The sequence below is a fragment of the Alexandromys fortis genome, unplaced genomic scaffold, assembly GCF_014885135.2.
Source record: "Alexandromys fortis isolate MF-2015 unplaced genomic scaffold, M_Fortis_MF-2015_v1.1 scaffold_51, whole genome shotgun sequence".
NCBI lineage: Eukaryota > Metazoa > Chordata > Mammalia > Rodentia > Cricetidae > Alexandromys > Alexandromys fortis.
Window position 1 is genome coordinate 9,423,816 of NW_026067925.1, and position 6,348 is coordinate 9,430,163.

Below are 6,348 nucleotides of genomic sequence, written 5' to 3' on the forward strand. Positions count from 1 at the left end.
GGTCAAAGGAGAGACCCAACTTCTGAAAGCTCTCCTCCAATCTGCTCACACTCACGCCATGGCATGCACATGCCCACACAAAATAAAATAAATAAATGTAATATTTATCCATCCATCTATGTCTAGGAATAAAATACCTAAGTCTTAGTCACCCAAACCTTCCGTTTAACAACGAAAAACAAGTGGTCTTCTGAAATGGTTGTTTCAGTTTACACTCTCTCTAGCAATGTCGGGGAAAATCCTAGAGTTTTAGATCCACATGTGGCACTATCGGAGCTCTGAGTTTTCCAAGTGTGAGACAGTTGATCTGTAAAGTCTCAGAAGAGTAACTGGGTCATTACAATTATTTGCCTCCTTGTCTATTTTTTCTTCTTCCTTTTTTTTTTTTTTTTTTTTTGAATGAATTCTTGATCCTCCTTCCTTAACATCCCACGTGCTGGGATTACCAGCATGGGCCACTGTGTCCATGTGTTTGCCCATCCGTGCTGGACCAGAGCACCTGTTGAAAAATGGCACCACATTTAACCTAAGGCTCAATGGGAAGATTCTTTCTTTGGGGGATGTGTTGTGACTCAGGAGACTTCATCTGGTCTAAAGGTGCAGGAGAAAAACTATGGCCTCAGGTTTTGCTTGTCTTGCACGGTTTTCCTACAGAAGCCTTCTATTTACCTTTGCTGGGAGTGAATAGCGCACCTCCTCATTCTCTCTCTCTCTCTCTCTCTCTCTCTCTCTCTCTCTCTCTCTCTCTCTCTCTCTTACCCGAGCTGAATGCTGTGTTCATCTGCCCTCTGCACGTTCCACAGGCTCCGTCTGAAGCTGTCCAGATTAATCCTGACTTCTCACACACCTCATTCTTCCTCCCTAGTTAGTTTACACCAGCAGGAGGGAAAACCGCTGACCACTGGCTGCTAGCGCTAGCAGTGCCTTGCCAGGGGTCATGCCTTTTGACCTGCTCAGTGCTGGGCAGTCCCACAGCTGTCCCTGGGCCAGGAGGGACCTTCTCCTCCCATGGCTTTGCATGGCAGTAACAACACTTCTCGGAGCAGATGACATGTTTTCCATATCCGACTGTAGCCCTGATACAATTGAGGTTTATGCTGTTTGCTGTTGTGTGGAGGCAGCCTGTAGCCCAGGCTTGCCTAGAACACACTGTGTACCCCTGGCTGGCCTTAGATGAGTGCTGAGGCTACCGGAGTAAATCACCATGCTCTGCTGGTTGTGTTATTAATTAAGTCTGTCATAATATATAAACACCCCGACGTCAGAAAAACAAAAACCAGGAGACCCTTGAGCCTCTGTAATAATCAAGTTATGCCCACCCACACTGGGAGCATGGATCCTCACACTGGCTGTACAGCCTGGAGCAAGGGTCACTGCTGCCCCAGTTAAGCTTTGGCAGCTTTCATTGTTGATAGACACTTAGGGCCCTGCTTCCTGTAGATCAGTCGCTTTCAGATTGGGCTCCTTGGAGCCCTGGTGTTCGAGGGGGAAGAGAGGAGTTTCACTTCCCATCAAGCCTCTGTGTCAGCCTCTGAGATTCCATGGCAACCGGAGAAGGGAGGATGAGTAGGTGGCCAGGGCTCTGGGCCCTCTCTCTCTCAGCCAGAGCGTTCCTTTGTTTTCTTTTGTTATAAACAGAATCCCATGTAAAGATTCATGTAAATAGATTTTTTCCTCCTAAGTGTGACTATCCATGGGCTAGCTCACCGTGTGACAGCGGTCCTTAAAATAGACCGGGCCGTAGCTAGGGAGGAAAGGCAGGCTGGTGTTGGCTGATGGTTAATTTTCCTTCTGATAGACATAAAGTTTCCAACCATTTTTGTCAGTTTTTTTTTTTCCTTTCCTTTTCCCATTGATGCCTGCCTGCTCAAGGAACCTTGATCCCCGCCCCGCTCCCTACGGCCCTGGCAAGCAGGTACAGCCGTCTAGTTCCCGGGTGGTAGACTATCTCCAGACCAGTGTCCAGTCCGTCCATAGCCATGGGCTCTAGGCAGCCTATCAGTGCCCAGCAAGAGATTTCATTTCCAGCCCTTGTCAGCTCCATGTGGTAGGATGACCACGTTGTCCCTCATGCACTATCAGCACAAGTGATGCGTGCCATTTCCACACCATTTGCTTAAAAAGGAATTGCTCTTGCAGGCGTCTCCTCTCATGCTTCCATCTGCCTGCAAGCTGAGAGTTTACACGGCGACTCTGGACCTCTGCATACAGACGAGGATAAACTAGATGACGAAAGGCCTGGGTCCCTACAGGGCTGTGTGAGGCACAGATGTCTCCCAGTGGGAACCAGTGGGACTTCCAGATTGTTACAGGCCTCTCCAGGCAGTCACCATCTCAATGGCCCGAAACCCCATACTCTAACGTGGAATATTCCTTTACACCATGTGAATACATGTTGCTGTGGTTGGTTTAATAAAGAAGCTGACTGGCCAGTAGCTGGACAGGATGAGGTTAGGTGAAAGAGCCAAACTGAGAATGCTGGGAAGAAGACAGAATCCGGAGTTGCTAGCAGACGCAGGGAGAAGCAAGATGAGCATGCCTTCCTGAGCAAAGGTACCCCACCATGGGGCAAAGCATAGATAAGAAATATGGGTTAATTTAAATGTAAGAGTTAGCTAGGAACAAGCCCGAGCTATTGGCCTAGCATTTGTAATTAATATTAAGACTCTGAGTGGTTACTTGGGAGCGGCTTGCAGGACAGAAACTTCCACCTACACCAACAATATCAGCAGATCCAAGAATTGTAGAACTGTGATGTCTCAGGCTCTCTGGCACTAGTTCTGAGATTTGCGTTCTTTTGGGACAGAGAATGTACTCTTGCATGCTGAAGGCTTTGGTAGCCTTGGGTAGTGGGATCTGGGGGCAAGTTTTTCCGCAGAAATAAGACACTAATGATGGCTTCAAGAGTCCACCACCCCACCCAAACCTTTGCAACTGGCTCTGAGTGGTGCAAAAAGGGCAGCAGAAAGGATCCATGGCAGGTTTGGCAGTCTCTGCTTTGAAGAATGTACTAAATGGCACAGTCAGTCCTCAGTTTACAGGAAAGGAAACAGCCTGTGTGATCTCCTGAAGGTGGAGGGTGGTGTAGTGGGAAGGCTTGGTCTAGAATCCAGGGCTCCAGCTCATTCTGAGTTATGATCTACACTATTTCTACAGTGGTGGCGCATGCCTTTAATCCCAGCACTCGGGAGGTAGAGGCAGGCGGGTCTCTGGGAGTTTGAAGCCAGCCTGGTCTACAAAAGCTAGTTCTGGAGTTCTGGGACAGGCACCAAAGCTACAGAGAAACCCTGTCTCGAAACACCCCCCCCCCAAAATACACTACAATTACCCGACTTTCCCCCCAGATAGTCCCTATTGCTCTCAAGTCAGGGAGCTGATGTTTCTAGAACGCTGCTCTGAGGTACAAACTTTATCAATGAGTCATGATGAAATGTTTGATCACACTTGAGAACGTAGTACAGTCAACTGTGAGGAAGCAGAGGTGGGTGTTTCTGTCTGTTGACCTTGGCCCCTCACCCACTCAGATGGTGCCTTTCCTGATTGAGAGCTCTCTCTGTCAGCTCCCTCTCCTCTCACAGCAGGCTGGTCCCCATCTGTGACTTCTCTCTTTCCCTACCTTGGCATAGCATGGAAACAGTTGGCAGGATCCCCTTGGATGTCAGCCCATACAATGGCAAGACATACAGGACAGACAGCTCGCAATTATGATCCCGTGAAGTCCAGAGACACATGACCAGCAAGCCCATGGCTCGGTGTCTTAGTCAGGGATTCTATTGCTGGGATAAAACACTGTGACCAGAAAGCAAGCTGAGGAGGAAGACGTTTATTTGGCCTACACTTCCACAGCACTGGTCATCACTGAAGGAAGTCAGGACAGGAACTCAAACAGGGCAGGAACCTGGAGGCAGGAGCTGATGCAGAAACCATGGAGGAGTGCTGCTTACTAGCTTGCTTCCCCTAACTTGCTCAGTCTGCTTTTTGTAGAATCCAAGACCACCAGTCGAAGGGTGGCCTCATCCACCTTAGGCTGGGCCCTCCCCTGTCAATCAGTAACTAGGCTGGATATTATGGAGATATTTTCTCAGTTGAGGTTCCCTCCTTTTACAACTCTAGCTTATGTCAAGTTGACACAAGACGCCAGCACATTCAGCATCTGAAAAGGCCCACTACCCTCACAGTAGACGCTGGGAGCCATGTTCTTCAAACATATGACTGCAAAGAAGGGCTAGAACTCCATAAAAGGCCTGTCCTAGGTCCTTCATACATGTCTGCTGTTACAGAGGCCTGTCCTGTGCCATTCATATATGTCTGCTGTCAACACCGTTCTGGTTCAAGAGAAACAAGTAAGTTGTAGTTGGTTTTCTTTCTGGCGCGTTTATGATCATGCTGGGACTCAACATTCCTTCACTGCCAGCTATATTTCTTTTCCTTCTCTCCTCTTTATAATTTAAACAAAAACCATTGCTAAAAAATAAATTCTCATATTCCTGAGTTTCCTATTATGCCACTTATATATCCTTAAGTCACCAGAGTCAACCCTCTGGGTACATAGACACACACACACACTTGAAAAATAAAACTTTGCTTTCCAAGAAGCTTTGGGAAGGCCTGGACTTTGCTGAGAGAAATGCATTTAGATTGCTGGTATTCTTCCATACTTTTTTTTTTTTTGAGACAAGATCTCATATAGCCCAGGCTGGCCTTAAACTTGTTATGTAGCTGAGGATGATCTTGAACGTTTGATCCTCCTGCCTCCACCTCTCTCTGGAATTATAGGCTTATGCAGTCCTAGGAACCAAACTCAGGGTTTCGTGTATGCTAGGCATATACTCTACCAACTAAGCTATGTTCCTGGCCTCCCTTCAATATATTTCGGTTTGGTTTTGCCTTTTATTTTCTCTCTTAATTGAGACAGATCTTATTTTGAAGCCCAGGTTGGCCTTGACCTCAATCATTTACCTCTACCTCCCAAGTCAGGTTATCTTTTAATCAGGGGTCTTCTTCAGCAGACAAGGGTTGGTGCTAAAACAAGGAGGTATTGGTAATGCCTTGGGTAGGGGTGGGATGGGGTGGGGAAGTTAAACCCAAGTCCTCATGCATTTTATATGTACATCTTATCTATCAGGTGTACCTGCAGCCTTTAATGTACTTTTGCTCAGTTTTGTAACTGTGTTGGTCAGCATTCCATCACTGCATCAAAATGCCTGACACAAAGCTGTTTAAAGAGAGGAAAGGTCTGCTTTGGCTCACAGTTGTAGACGGTTCAGTTCGTGGTTCACTGACTCATTGCTTTTGGCCCTGTAGCAAGGCAGCACACGATGGCAGGGGCAAATGGCGGAGGGAACTTTCAGTGTTTTGTGTCAGCAAACTGAAGGAGACAGAAGGGGCCAGAGACTCAATATCCCCTTCAAGGACACACCCTCAGTGATTCTTACAGCTCCTCTGCCTAGAGATTCCAGGACCTTCCAACAGCAACACAAGCTATCAAAACGCTAGACATATGGACCTTGGGAGCTCTGCAAACCATAGCAGCAGTGTGTTTTGTTTATGTCTATGTGCATGAGTGTTTTGCCTGCATGTTTGTGTCTGGTGTCTGCAGAGGTCAGATGACTTCGGATCCCTTGGAACTGGAGTTACAGATGGTTGGAGTCACCTTGTGGGTGCTGGGAGCCAAACCAGGGTCTTCTGCAAGAACAAGTGCTCCTAACACTTGAGTCATCTCCTGGGCCCCAAGGTGGCACTGTTTTTAATAGACTATCTATCTAGGTCCAACAAAATGCGACAACTATACCGAGCAACTAGGGGAGTTTTCAGTCAAGTTAGAAATTGATAGAAGTTGTGCTGTAAAAAACAAAACAGAACTTTAACCCCCCCTTTTCTTTTGTCTGTCTGTCTGGTTAGCTCACTTGTTTATGTTGGGGTATCTGCATAACAGTGATCACCATGCTGAGGGTTAAACTTGTGGGAGAAATAAACTCAGTGGGTCGGCTCAGGACAGAACATAATTGAAAAACAGTGCCGTCCCCAGGCTTTGCAACTTTGTGGATTTGGGTTAACCAAGGCTAGAATTCCAGGACTCAAGTTATCCATGGATGGCAGGCTAGGGGAGTTTCTGTTGGCTAGATGGGAAATCTTCAGAGTCAGCATTTGTTTTCATTCGTGCTCAAAATTTTAGCTCGGTATACGAATGGCTTTCTCTTTCTCTTTATATAGATAAAGAGTCTGAAGTCTGTCTGTCCACTTAGGTCTATATGTGGCCACCCAGGCTGCTCTGCTGCCTGTCTCTAAAAGTCACTGGACACCTCAGGCTACACACACCCTATTGTTCTCCGTCCCTTTTCCACAGTG